Raw genomic sequence first — 15,207 nt, 5'->3', positions numbered from 1 at the left:
ATTTAAATTCATATTGATTTCTTAAATCCAGCAGCATGGTGAAAGACTCTCTTTAATCTGCATAGCTTTATAGGATGGCAGGAAAGAATGGGACAGTGATTGGGGAAATCAAAAGTTTGATGCCTTAAACCGACAGATATTCTGGGGTGAAGAGTTTTTTAAAAAACAAGATAGAACCAGGAGGACTCCGATACCTTGCAGAAGCACCTCACCATGCAGCAGTAATAGGAACCAGAATAAATAATGTAGTGTGCTGACAGTTAATGGAGCTTTAACATACTGGAACACTGTTGAACTATGACCAAGTTAAACATACAATCAGGCCAATTAGGAGCGGGAGTGAAACGCTCAACTCCTCAAGCCTGCTCCGCCATTCAATAAGATCATGGCTGATTGGATTGCTACATGAACTCCACATTCCTGCCTACCACTGATAATGTTTCAATCAAGTCCAAAGATGTGCAGGTTAGGTGGATTGGCTATGCTAAATTGCACTTAGGTGGGATTACGGAGATAGGGCGGGGCAATGGGCCTAGGTAGGGTGCTCTTTCAGAGGGTCAGCGCAGACTCGATGGGTCGAATGGCCTCTTTTTGCACTGTCGGGATTCTATTCAAGCTATCCCTTGGTCTTCAAAACTATAGGAGATACGGTGGCATAGTGGTTAGCACTGCTGCCTCACAGCGCCAAGGACCCGGATTCAATTCCGACCTCGGGTGACTGTGTGGAGTTTGCACTTTTTCCCCGTGTCTGCATGGGTTTCGTCCGGGTGTTCCGGTTTCCTCCCACAATCCAAACAGGTGCAGGTTAGGTGGAATGGATATTCTAAATTGTCCCTTAGTATCCAAAACGTTAGGTTGAGTAATGGGGGGAGTGGGCCTGGGTGGGGTGCTCTTTCAGTGGGGTGCAGACTCAATGGGCCAAATAGCCTCCTTCTGCACTGTAGGGATTCTATGATCACCACCTGCCCAGTCCAAGCATTAGTCTAGTAAAGCGCATCTAAGACAGAGATGATGAGAATTTCTTTTCTCTCAGAGGGTTGAGTGTCACTGGAATTCTCTTCTTCAAAAGGCAGTGGAAGCACAGTCAAAGAACAAAGAAAAGTCCAGCACAGGAACAGGCCCTTTGGCCGTCCAAGCCTGCGCTGACCATGCTGCCTGTCTAACCTAAAACCTTTTACACTTCTGGGGTCCCATATCCTTCTATTTCCATCCTATTCATGTATTTGCCAAGATACCCCTTAAACGTTACTATCGTCTGAATATGTTTAAGGCAGAGTGAGATAGATTCTTGATTAACAAGGGGGTAAACAGTTAGCAGGGGTAAGTGGGAATGTGGGGTTACAATCATCATCAGCAAATTTAACAACCATGGGCGGGATTCTCCAATAATGGGGCGATGTCCCCATGCCAGCGTCAAAATGCGAGCGTTTCAGTCTGCACTTTCCTTAAGACCTGCAGGGGCTAGCAGGGCCCTGGAGAGCTCCTCGTAGCTCTGGCTGCAGTTAGGGGCCCCTGCACTTCCGGTCGGGAGTCCGCGCATGCACACAGCGGCGGCAGCCCTGTGCGACATGGCGGACTCACACTGTGGACCATGATGAACGAAGTAGGTTCCCCTGAGATCGTGCGCACCCGCGGATTGGTGCCGCCCAATCGCTTGCCTGGCTGTCTGTGACGCCGCCCCCCCCCCCCCCCCCCCCCCCCCGCCCACCACCAGGGCGGCCATTGGCTGAGTCCGCAGCCGCCACCGGCCGTTCCCAACAGGCAAAACGGTGGTTAGAACCACGCTGTCGGGAACACGGCCAGTTTTCCTGGGAGAATCGCCGTGGGATGCCTCAGTCAATGGCCCCCTACCCGCACCGTGCAGACCGCACTCGCGCGATTCGCGGTGAATCTCCGGGGACCGGAAAATTGCGGGAGCGGAATCGGACCAGATTTCGGAGTAACCGCCCATTCTCCGCCCCGATCACGATTTTGGCACGGAGGCTCGGAGAACCCCGCAGCATATCTTTAGTCCCTTCATCCAAGTCATTTATATAAAATGTAAACAGTTGAGATTCCAACACTGATCCCTGTGGCACACCACCTGTTACATCTTGCCAACCAGAAAATGACCCATTTATGCCTACTCTATGTTTTTTTGTTAGCTAGCCAATCTTCTATCTATGCTAACAAGTTACCCACTACACCATGAGCTTTTATTTTCCACAATAACCTTTGATGTGGCTCCTTATCAAATGCCTTCTGGAAATGTAAGTTCAGTACATCATAGCAAAGATCCAGTCTGAGGTACTAAGATATTTTTGGATAAGTTTGGGCAAGATTATAAAATTGATCTTTTCCAACAATATTCACAATAATGCCCCATGGTATTTGGGGCAGCACGGTAGTATTGTGGATAGCACAATTGCTTCACAGCTCCAGGGTCCCAGGTTCGATTCCGCTTGGGTCATTGTCTGTGCGGAGTCTGCACATCCTCCCCGTGTGCGCGTGGGTTTCCTCCGGGTGCTCCGGTTTCCTCCCACAGTCCAAAGATGTGCAGGTTAGGTGGATTGGCCATGATAAATTGCCCTTAAGTGTCCAAAATTGCCCTTAGTGTTGGGTGGGGTTACTGGGTTGTGGGGATAGGGTGGAGGTGTTGACCTTGGGTAGGGTGCTCTTTCCAAGAGCCAGTGCAGACTCGATGGGCTGAATGGCCTCATTCTGCACTGTAAATTCTATGATATCCTGCAGCATTCTGCACTCACTGCCTGGAATCCATTTGCTGCCACACTACTTTGGTTTTTCACAAGATGTCACAGCGACTGTAGAAATGCTAGTTTTGCTACAGGCTTGAGAATTAAGTTGTTGCGAGTCTAGACAACCCAGTTGCTTTGGCTCTTACAAACTTATTTTCAGCTCGTCACTGTGAGACCTAATTAACAGATTGTGTCACTGTGTCCTGATGTTACAAGTGTGAAGGAAATAGAAGCTTGGCAACTGAACTGCCCCGATCACAGGTGCGCTGCAGTAGAGGAGCTGCGGGTTTCATTTCTGAATCCCCAGTGCCATGTGGGGTCAGATCACTGGTCAGACTGTATATATAGAGTCAAAGCAAAGCAAACAAAAATACCAGTTAAAATATTAGATAATTATGCAGGAATGTAACAGTTTTGTTCTCACTGTAGATGAAGAAAATATTCCAAATGCACTTATGAAAATATGTTTTGGAAAATACACATTTTAAGTACGTTGAATTCGAAGTTTGTAAATCCTCTGTAACTATCTGTGCGTTGAAGAGGTCTCCAGGAGGTCTTGTGGCGCGATGGGTAGCGTCAATGCCTCTGAGCCAGCAATTCCAGGTTCAAGTCCCACTTCAGGACTTGATGGCCAAGGGAAGCACAAACATAACGTGGCCAACCGGGCTGATTATTAACCTGCAAATCCTTCCAATGTGCCGGTGGCAGGCAGCAAGAACAGGAGAGTCTCCTGAACAGCTATGCTTGATGTGGCGTCCCTCAAGCTACAGCCTCTGGCGACGTTTGGGAAAAATTAGATATGGAAACAAACATTAGCATGTGTGCTTTGTCTGCCCCATGACACGAGAAACATTGAAGTCTAAGTTTCTAAGAGGAGGTCTCCACTGATGCTTACTGTAATATGTCAGCACGGGGTTTATGATTGGGGAAGTCAGTGATTGGAACAACTGAAAAATCAGTCTTGCTTTTCAACATTAAATTTCCATGACTATTACAAACAATCAATGCCCTGTGAAAGTAATTTGAAGCACTATGCTGCTTGATGTATGCTCAGACCGTGGGAATCAGTTATAATTCACCACACATCAGGAAACAGGGAGAAAAAATTATGTTAAATACATTTAAAATTAACACACCATGCAAAGTACCAAATACCCCGAAGAAAGCCATGGGAGTGAAGAATTAAGCTGCAGAGGGACACTGCTTTCAGGGACAGACAGTCAGGCTGACATCCATCCCAAGAAAGGGTTCAGTACAAGAACGTCTGCAGGGCGGGTGGCCATTTCATATCAGCAACATCTCGACCAGCTGCAACCTCCACCTAGGTTTAGTATTGTGGTAGCAACTTAAACCACCACAGTGCCAGGTGGGAGATGAATCAGTCTGACTGATATAATATAATAATCTTTATTGTCACCAGTAGGCTTACATTAACACTGAAATGAAATTACTGTGAAAAGCCCCCAGTCGCCACATTCCAGCAGTGCCTGTTTGGGTACACTGAGGGAGAATTTAGAATGTCCAATTTACCTAACAGCACGTCTTTGGGGACTTGTGGGAGGAAACCGGAGCACCCGGAGGAAACCCAGGGAAACAGGGAGAATGTGCAGACTCCGCACAGACAGTGACCCAAGCCGGGAATCGAACCTGGAACCCTGGAGTTGTTAAGCAACAGTGCTAACCACTGTGCTACCGTGAGGTTGAGGCTATTCCTTCTTATATGTTCAGAATCTATGTGTCAAGATGACCGTATTTGGCAATATTTCTACATGCCACAAGTAGGAAAACGGAGTAGTTAAAACCAGGGTTTCTCAAATTTTTCCAGCCATGGAACCCTTTTGACTTCCCAAGATACTGAAGGAATCCCTGAGAAACATTCTTACTGTGTCGAAGAGCCAAACCACAAAAAAATGATAGGTTTTATACGCATTGCTTTTGTACGCATTGCGCAAAAACAAATTTATAGAAGTCTTTTCTATTTCTTATATGTATATGTTTACCATAATTTAAAAGTTTTCATTACAAAATGTACATAGGTCTTAGCTTTTGTCATTTTTAAAGGGGGGTGGGGGGGGGGGGGGGTGTTGCTGTTCCTTTGGTTCAAATGGAATCTCACACACACACTCTCAGCTCATAGAAACACACACACACAAACTCCCTCCCTCATTGTATGCACAGACATACTCTCCCTCATCTCACAGGCAGGCACACAGACACAGTCTCTCATCTCATGGGCACACGTGCACGCAGTCTCTCATCTCACAGGCAAGCAGTCTTTTAGCTCACACCTCTCAGCTTGCATGCATGCAGTCTCTCATCACACGTAGACACACACTCTATCACATCTCATGCGCATGCATTTCAGTCTCTCATCACACACAAGCACGTATGCTCTCATCTCGCAGACACACACACACTCACATCTAACAGAACACACACACTCTCATCTCGCACACATACACACTCTCATCTCACACAGGCACACACACTCTCATCTCACAGACACGCACACACACTCTCATCTCACAGACACGCACACACACTCTCATCTCACAGACACGCACACACACACTCATCTCACAGAACACACACACTCCCATCTGCATGGACACACTCTCATCTCACATTAAGAAGTCTTACAACACCAGGTTAAAGTCCAACAGGTTTGTTTCAAACACTAGCTTTCGGAGCACTGCTCCTTCCTCAGGTGAATGAAGAGGTATGTTCCAGAAACATATATATAGACAAATTCAAAGATGCAAGACAATGCTTAGAATGCAAGCATTCAAGTGGCTCTTATAGACCGATTTCGCTCCTCAATGTGGATGCCAAGCTGTTGGCAAAAATCTTGACCACCAGGATTGAGGATTGTGTCCCGGGAGTGATACATGAGGACCAGACGGGGTTTGTGAGGGGCAGGCAGCTGAACACGAACGTGCGGAGGCTCCTGAATGTGATTATGATGCCCTCGGAGGGGGGATGCAGAAGTGGTAGCAGCAATGGACGTGGAGAAGGCCTTTGACCGGGTGGAGTGGGAATACCTGTGGGAGGTGTTAGGCAGATTTGGGTTCGGGGAAGAGTCCATAGGGTGCGTTAAATTGCTGTACCAGGCCCGGGTGGCGAGTGTATCGACGAACTGGCTGTGGTCAGGGTATTTTAGGTTGTACCGTGGAACGAGGCATGGGTGCCCTTTGTCCTCTTTGCACTGGCGATTGAGCCGCTGGTCATGGCGTGAGAGAGTCCAGAAACTGGAGGGGGTTGATTCGGGGGGGGGGGGCGGGAGCACCGTGTCTCACTATATGCGGGTGACTGCTGCTGTACATTGTGGATCCGGTGGAGGGGATGGGGGAGGTCATGCAGACCCTTCGGGAGTTTGGAGACTTCTTGGAATATAAGCTCAACGTGGGGAAGAGCGAGCTGTTTGTGGTGCATGCGAGGGGCCAGTAAAAGAGGTTGGAGGAGCTACCACTCAAGATGGTGGAGAGTAGTTTTCGGTATTTGGGTATCCACGTGGCCAAGAGTTGGGGCATCTTGCATAAGCTCAATCTGGCACGGCTGGTGGACCAGATGGAGGAGGACTTCAGGAGGTGGGACGTGTTGCCACTCTCCCTGGCGGGTAGGGTGCAGTCCGTTAAGATGACGGTCCTCCCCAGGTTCCTGTTCGTCTTTCAGTGCCTGCCCATTCTTTAAGCGGGTAAACAGGAGCATTATGGGATTTGTGTGGGCAAATAAGACCCCGAGGGTTAAGAGGCTGTTCTTGGAGCGCAGTCGGGGGGGGCGCTGCCGAACCTGGGCAGCTATTACTGGGCAGCGAGTGGGTAATGGAGGGAGAGGGGGTGGCGTGGAAAAGGTTAGAGGCGGCGTCCTGTATAGGTACCAGCCTGGGGGCACTGGTGACGGCACCGTTGCCGCTTCCGCCGACGTGGAATACCACGAGCCCGGTGGTGGCAGTGACATTGAGGTTTTGGGGGCAGTGGAGGCGGCGTAGGGGGCAGGTAGAGGCCTCAGTCTGGGCTCCGATACGGGACGACCATAGGTTTGTTCCAGGTAGGATAGATGGTGGGTTCCTGAGCTGGCACCGGGCAGAAATTAAAAGGATGGGGGATTTATTCACCAATGGGACTTTTGCCAGTCTGATGGCGCCGGAGGAGAAATTTGGGTTACCTCCGGGAAATGCCTTTAGGTATATGCAGGTTCGGGCGCTCGTGAGAAAGCAGGTAGGGTAATTCCCGCTGCTGCCGGCCCGGAGGATACAGGACAGGGTGGTTTCGGGCGTGTGGGTAAGATATCGGAGATATACCAGGAGCTGCAGGAGGTGGAGGAAGCTTCGGTGGAGGAGCTGAAGGGCAAGTGGGAGGAGGAGCTGGGTGAGGTGCTGGATGATGGCCTGTGGGCTGACGCCCTGGGCAGGGTCAATTCCTCATCTTGCGCCAGGCTCAGCCTGATCCAGTTTAAAGTGGTGCACAGGGCGCATATGACAGGTGCGATGTGGAGTAAGTTTTTTGGGGTAGAGGACAGGTGTGTGAGGTGTTCGGGGAGCCCAGCAAACCACGCCCATATGTTTTGGACATGCCCGGCACTTACGGAATTTTGGAATGGCTTCACACAGAGCTATGTCCAAGGTCTTGGATATTCGGGTAAAACCGAGCTGGGGGATAGCGATATTTGGGGTATCGGACGATCCGGGAGTGCAGGAGTCGAAAGAGGCCGGAATTCTGGCCTTTGCCTCCTTGGTAGCCCGGAGAAGGCTCTTGTTAATGTGGAGGGACGCGAAGTCCCCAAGCTTAGAGGCTTGGGTCAACGACATGGCGGGGTTTCTTAGATTGGAGAAGATAAAATTTGCCTTGCAGGGGTTCTCCAGGCGGTGGCAACCGTTCCTTGACTTTCTCACGGAACGTTAAGTGGAGGTCAGCAGCAGCAGTAATCCGGGTTGGGGGGCGGGGCTGATTTATTTTTCTTTTTGTAAGGGGCGCATGCCCCATTTAGTTTTGAGATGGGTGTTAAATTGTTAATCGTTTAGAGGGGTAAGTTGTTTTGTTTTGTTGGCCTATTGCCCTGTTTTCTTTGTATTATTTTCCTCTTTGGAGTGTTATGTAAAAATTATTGAAAAATCTTGAATAAAAACATTAAAATAAAAACAAAAAACATCTCATCCGAGAGATGTTGCTGCACTGGCGTTCCAGCCTTGTTCTTCATCCAGGTGCTCTGGTTCCCTCCCACAAGTCCCGAAAGACGTGCTTGTTAGGTGAATTGGATTCTGAATTCTCCCTCAGTGTACCCTAACAGGCGCCGGAATGTGGCGACTCGGGTCTTTTCACAGTAACATCATTGCAGTGTTAATGTAAGCCTACTCGTGACACTGATAAAGATTATTATTATTTTGCTTAGGTCCCACAGTGGGTCGTGAACCCGAAACCTGGTGACTTAGAGATGAAAGTGCTGACAACTGAGACATGGCTAACACGGTACAGAAACAGAGTCAGCTGACAAAAAGATCAAGTGTGTTTAAGCTAGTGGATCTGGGGTTTTTTAAATTTAGAATACCCAGTTAATTTTTGCCAATTAAGTGGCAATTTAGCATGGCCAATCCACCTAGCTTGCACATTTTTGGGTTGTGGGGGCGAAACACACGCAAACACGGGGAGAATGAGCAAACTCCACACGGATAGTGACCCAGAGCCAGGATCGAACCTGGGACCTCGGCGCCGTGAGGCCGCAGTGCTAACCCAGTGTGCCACCGTGCTGCCCTAGTGGAGCTGGTTTATCATTCAGTGGGTGCTCTGACTGCAGTAGCAGCCCGTGTCCTCAGTGAGATAGCCCAGCCATTTTAATCGGCTGTCCTTATACGGGTGAGCTACACATACTGAACCAGTGCTTATAAGCAGCTCGCCAATCAGGGGGGTGGAGCGTAGTCTCGGGACTCCTTCATTGAGCTTAAATGGAAGTTGGGAGGCTTTTGGGGAGTGAGGCAAAGGTGAGAAATCACAGGAGGGTGTGGAACTGGGGAAACTGCCCAGCAGCCACATTCACACACAAAGATCATCAGTGGCAAAATAAGGTTGTAGTTCCTGTGAGCATCTCACAGCTTTTTCTATAAAGGTGCCATATATTACCTGAAAATTGTGACATGGTGCGTGCGACTTATTTGCAAGCCGTATTGAGGTACTCATCTGAGACAGGCACTGAGTCGTCTGGCTGTCCACACTGGCCAGAAATGGTGACAGGAGCATCAGCAGCAGAAATGGGACGTTGCGTATTTAAAGAATGCTACTACCCAATGTCTGCATAACTGAGGCCATGAAAATAAGCCCCAGTGGAGACCTGAAGCTATATTGGCCAGGGAGGCTTCACGCTTCTTCCCTACTTTTGCTGATTTCAGTTATGGTGGCAGGCAGGGTTTTACAATAGCTCTTAACCTGCTGTGCTGGGAGGTGAAAATCTCACTTCTGGTCACTATCCAATGACCAATACCCAGAGCTCTGCAAGGACTGACCTCAAGAATTGACAGGATTAGGACTGGTTATTTGTGGGGCTGAATTCCTTTCTAACAGTCACAATTAAAAAGAAAAACAAGACAAAAAAGAGATTACTAATGTTCCTCCACTGGTAATTGCTTCCTGTGAGCAGTACAGATTATGAAGACCCTCGATTTAATCCTGAGTGAACTGATGATCTGAATTAGAACTGCAGAAAAAGGGTGGCACGATGGCACGGTGGTTGGCACTGCTGCCTATCATAGATTATCATAGAATTTAGTGCAAAAGGAGGCTATTCGGCCCATCGAGTCTGCACCGGCTCTTGGAAAGAGCACCCTACCCAAGGTCAACACCTCCACCCTATCCCCATATCCCAGTAACCCCACCCAACACTAAGGGCACTTTTGGACACTAAGGGCAATTTATGGCGCTGAGGACCCGGGTTTGATCCCAGCCCAGACTCACTGTCCGTGTGGAGTTTGCACATTCTCCCTGTGTCTGTGTGGGTTTCACCCCCACAACCCAAAGATGTGCAGGTTAGGTGGACTGGCCATGCTAAATTACCCCTTAATTGGGAAAAAAAAAATTGGGTTCTCTAAATTTATTTTAAATTATTTTTTTTAAGAACTGCAGAAAAAGGGGTTGTCACTACAATCTCGCTAAATCTGAAGAGAAAACAACCAAAGAATGTGGCTAGGTTCAGATCACTACTCTATGAACCTTTGATTGATCATGTACATCTGTGGATGTCTGGCGTTAGCAAGTTTCTTATCAGCTCTGACACCCATCATGGCTTAATAGCCTGCCAATATTTACTTCTAGGCTAATAAAAGATGGTCACTTGAGGGAACATAGTAGGGTTACCAACACATATGGAATTTACTGAGGTGCAAGTCACAGCCTTGAGGGGACGTGGAGGCAGAAACAGAGTGAAAACTGAAGCTAAAAAGGGATCTGTTACAGGCCATGATTACCTGAACCACTTGACCTTCACACTTCTTTAGTTTGTCATCAGAAATCTCAATTTGGAGCCCAAATTCAGCCCACTTTTCATTCTCTTGTAATTATAACATTTCCTGCAGCTATCAATTAACAACAGACCACAACTTTTGTCACCAATTCCAATTGCTCAGTGCACCCGCCAAAATTAGAAGAGAAAGTCAACTCAGATTCACTCCTGCCCCTTCATGTGCCAGTCCATAGGCTGATATAAGTGCAGAACATTTGGAGAACGATTCACAGAATTGTTTTGAAGTGGTTGTGTTGGGTTTGGAAGAAACTACTGAAAACAGTTAAGACTCCAGGTTATTACTTGGATAGAACTTCTGCTTAAAGGGTAATCTTTCTCTCAGGCTCCCAGAATCTTACTGGAAAGGAATACAGTTGAACCGTGCCATAATACAGCTGACCTTTAGACAATACAAGCTTTAATGTAATGCCTTTGTCGACAAACTAAGGCTGGTACTGTACTTTGTCACATAGATTGTATCATCTACTTACAATCAGGAACATTACTGGAAGAGCAGGATGTGCATTTCACAGTCACATAATCCTGATAATTAGTATCAGGAAAGACTTATTGGAACTTCCAATCTATTTCTTAGATTGCGTTGGCAGATGGCACATAACCATGGTAGCACATTGAAGAGGCAATCTGAACTACTAATTTTGTTCTATCAGCATAGGTGTGGAGATTAAATGATCATGTTGCAATGATTTGACCAAATGCATTTGTGTTATCTTCTGCTGGCTAAGTGGGTTGGTAATATAACAAATTAGATGGTAATAATAATAATATTTATTGTCACAAGTTGGCTTACATTAACACTGCAATGAAGTTACTGTGAAAAGCCCCTAGTCGTCACATTCCGGCATCTGTTCGGGTACACAGAGGGAGAATTCAGAATGTCCAATTCATCTAACAGCACGTCTGTCGGGACTTGTGGGAGGAAACCGGAGCACCTGGAGGAAACTCACGCAGACACAGGGAGAACGTGCAGACTCCGCACAGACAGTGACCTAAATCGGGAATCGAACCTGGGACCCGGGCGCTGTGAAGCAACAGTGCTACACACTGTGGTACCGTGCTGCCCCTTCATGTTGCCTCTTCATTTCTGTGGCCTGGGTTCAAATCTGATTTGATTTATTATTGTCACATGTATTAGTACACAGTGAAAAGTATTGTTTCTTGCATGCTGTACAAACAATGCATACCGTACATAGGGAAGGAAGGAGAGAGTGCAGAATATAATATTACAGTTATAGCAAGATGTAGAGAAAAGATCAACTTAATACGAGGTAGGTCCATTCAAAAGTCTGATGGCAGTAGGGAAGAAGCTGTTCTTGAGTCGGTTGGTACGTGACCTCAAACTTTTGTATCTTTTTCCTGTCGGAAGAAGGTGGAAGAGAGTATGTCCAGGGTGCGTGGGGTCCTTAATTATGCTGGCTGCCTTTCTGAGGCAGCGGGAAATGTAGACAAAGTCAATGGATGGGAGGCTGGTTTGCGTATCGATTCCAGACTGAAGATTTTCTCTGCAACTCCTGCAAAGGTCTCAGAGAGTTCCCCAATGCAGGTTATCCATTATTATCTATAACTACTACCAGTCTGCCTAGTTAAGGAGGTATATACTTGCATTGGAGACTGTTCAATGGAGGTTCACTCGGCTAATTCCTGGGATGAATAGGTTACCTTATGAAGAAGAGTCAAGCAGGTTGGGCTTGTACTCATTGAAGTTTAGAAGAATGAAAGGTAATCTTATTGAAACGTATAAGATTCTGAGCTTGTCAAGGTAGCTGCTGACATGAATCGATTTCGGCGGGAGAATCAGCTGGTGAGTCAGTTTCAGCGGGAGCAGTGCGGAAGTGGCTGCTGGGAGGTAAGTCTGTCCTTTAAAAGCACTTGTCTTTGCAGGGGCAGGCCAGTCGATTTCGGCGGGAGAATCAGCTGGTGAGTCAGTTTCAGCGGGAGCAGTGCGGAAGTGGCTGCTGGGAGGTAAGTCTGTCCTTTAAAAGCACTTGTCTTTGCAGGGGCAGGCCAGTCGATTTTGGCGGGAGTGGAGCTGGCTGGTTGGTCAATTTCAGCAGGAGCTGAGAATTTAAAAAAAAAAAATTAGTGTTTTAGGCGGGAACAGGAAGTCGACCCGCGGACGTCTGGGAAGACCCTCACCAATAAATTCTGGTGGAGAGGAAACCCGAGACACTACACGTGTAGTGTCTCCCACCCGCCCTCCTCCTCTAACCTAATAATAAAACCCATTGGTCTGAGGTAAGTACCATATTTTATTATATTATTATTGTTTTTTATAAAAATTTTAATTTAGTTGTTAGCCAGATCTTGGTAGAAAGTGAGGGGAATGGCAGGGAAGGGAGTGCAATGTTCCTCCTGCAGGATGTTTGAGGTGAGGGATGCAGTTAGTGTCCCTGCTGATTTTACCTGCAGGAAGTGCTGCCATCTCCAGCTCCTCCAAGACCGAGTTAGGGAACTGGAGCTGGAGTTGGAAGAACTTCGGATCATTCGGGAGGCAGAAGGGGTCATAGATAGCAGCTTCAGGGAATTAGTTACACCAAAGATTGGAGATAGGTGGGTAACTGTAAGAGGGACTGGGAAAAAGCAGTCAGTGCAGGGATCCCCATGCGGTCGTTCCCCTGAGAAACAAGTATACCGCTTTGGATACTTGTGGGGGGGGGACTTACCAGGGGTAAGCCATGGGGTACGGGCCTCTGGCACGGAGTCTGTCCCTGTTGCTCAGAAGGGAAGGGGGGAAGAGGAGCAGAGCATTAGTAATTGGGGACTCTATAGTCAGGGGCACAGATAGGAGATTTTGTGGGAGCGTGAGAGACTCACGTTTGGTATGTTGCCTCCCAGGTGCAAGGGTACGTGATGTCTCGGATCGTGTTTTCCGGGTCCTTAGGGGGGAGGGGGAGCAGCCCCAAGTCGTGGTCCACATTGGCACTAACGACATAGGTAGGAAAGGGGACAAGGATGTCAGGCAGGCTTTCAGGGAGCTAGGATGGAAGCTCAGAACTAGAACAAACAGAGTTGTTATCTCTGGGTTGTTGCCTGTGCCACGTGATAGTGAGATGAGGAATAGGGAGAGAGAGCATTTAAACACGTGGCTACAGGGATGGTGCAGGCGGGAGGGATTCAGATTTCTGGATAACTGGGGCTCTTTCTGGGGAAGGTGGGACCTCTACAGACAGGATGGTCTACATCTGAACCTGAGGGACACAAATATCCTGGGGGGGAGATTTGTTAGTGCTCTTTGGGGGGGTTTAAACTAATGCAGCAGGAGCATGGGAACCTGGATTGTAGTTTTAGGGTAAGGGAGAATGAGAGTATAGAGGTCAGGAGCACAGATTTGACGTCGCAGGAGGGGGCCAGTGTTCACGTAGGTGGTTTGAAGTGTGTCTACTTCAATGCTAGGAGTATACGAAACAAGGTAGGGGAACTGGCAGCATGGGTTGGTACCTGGGACTTCGATGTTGTGGCCATTTCGGAGACATGGATAGAGCAGGGACAGGAATGGATGTTGCAGGTTCCGGGGTTTAGGTGTTTTAGTAAGCTCAGAGAAGGAGGCAAAAGAGGGGGAGGTGTGGCGCTGCTAGTCAAGAGCAGTATTACGGTGGCGGAGAGGATGCTAGATGGGGACTCTTCTTCCGAGGTAGTATGGGCTGAAGTTAGAAACAGGAAAGGAGAGGTCACCCTGTTGGGAGTTTTTTATAGGCCTCCTAATAGTTCTAGGGATGTAGAGGAAAGGATGGCGAAGATGATTCTGGATAAGAGCGAAAGTAACAGGGTAGTTATTATGGGAGACTTTAACTTTCCAAATATTGACTGGAAAAGATATAGTTCGAGTACAATAGATGGGTCGTTTTTTTGTACAGTGTGTGCAGGAGGGTTTCCTGAAACAATATGTTGACAGGCCAACAAGAGGCGAGGCCACGTTGGATTTGGTTTTGGGTAATGAACCAGGCCAGGTGTTGGATTTGGAGGTAGGAGAGCACTTTGGGGACAGTGACCACAATTCGGTGACGTTTACGTTAACGATGGAAAGGGATAAGTATACACCGCAGGGCAAGAGTTATAGCTGGGGGAAGGGCAATTATGATGCCATTAGACGTGACTTGGGGGGGATAAGGTGGAGAAGTAGGCTGCAAGTGTTGGGCACACTGGATAAGTGGGGCTTGTTCAAGGATCAGCTACTGCGTGTTCTTGATAAGTATGTACCGGTCAGGCAGGGAGGAAGGCGTCGAGCGAGGGAACCGTGGTTTACCAAGGAAGTGGAATCTCTTGTTAAGAGGAAGAAGGAGGCCTATGTGAAGATGAGGTGTGAAGTTTCAGTTGGGGCGATGGATAGTTACAAGGTAGCGAGGAAGGATCTAAAGAGAGAGCTAAGACGAGCAAGGAGGGGGCATGAGAAGTATTTGGCAGGAAGGATCAAGGAAAACCCAAAAGCTTTCTATAGGTATGTCAGGAATAAGCGAATGACTAGGGAAAGAGTAGGACCAGTCAAGGACAGGGATGGGAAGTTGTGTGTGGAGTCTGAAGAGATAGGCGAGATACTAAATGAATATTTTTCGTCAGTATTCACTCAGGAAAAAGATAATGTTGTGGAGGAAAATGCTGAGCCGCAGGCTAATAGAATAGGTGGCATTGAGGTACGTGGGGAAGAGGTGTTGGCAATTCTGGACAGGCTGAAAATAGATAAGTCCCCGGGACCTGATGGGATTTATCCTAGGATTCTCTGGGAGGCCAGGGAAGAGATTGCTGGACCTTTGGCGTTGATTTTTATGTCATCATTGGCTACAGGAATAGTGCCAGAGGACTGGAGGACAGCAAATGTGGTCCCTTTGTTCAAAAAGGGGAGCAGAGACAACCCCGGCAACTATAGACCGGTGAGCCTCACATCTGTAGTGGGTAAAGTCTTGGAGGGGATTATAAGAGACAAGATTTATAATCATCTAGATAGGAATAATATGATCAGGGATAGTCAGCA

At 47.8% G+C, this 15,207-nt stretch overlaps 1 protein-coding gene across 2 annotated transcripts in view; it reads right to left on the bottom strand.

Annotated features, from left to right (window-relative positions):
- The window catches only part of hmg20a (high mobility group 20A), an 82,233-nt gene that overhangs the window by 27,907 nt on the left and 39,119 nt on the right, over positions 1-15,207 (bottom strand). Inside the window, exon 2 of one of the 2 annotated variants that reach the window (XM_072492778.1) lies at positions 11,469-12,298. The exons of the other annotated variant lie outside the window; for it this stretch is intronic. The gene's annotated coding sequence lies outside the window, so the exon portion shown is untranslated. The remainder of the gene's footprint in view (positions 1-11,468; positions 12,299-15,207) is intronic. 2 annotated transcript variants of the gene reach the window in all.

This window comes from Scyliorhinus torazame, chromosome 30 (genome assembly GCF_047496885.1).
Source record: "Scyliorhinus torazame isolate Kashiwa2021f chromosome 30, sScyTor2.1, whole genome shotgun sequence".
NCBI lineage: Eukaryota > Metazoa > Chordata > Chondrichthyes > Carcharhiniformes > Scyliorhinidae > Scyliorhinus > Scyliorhinus torazame.
Note: the sequence above shows the minus strand (reverse complement) of the source record. Positions and strands in the feature narration are given on the sequence as shown.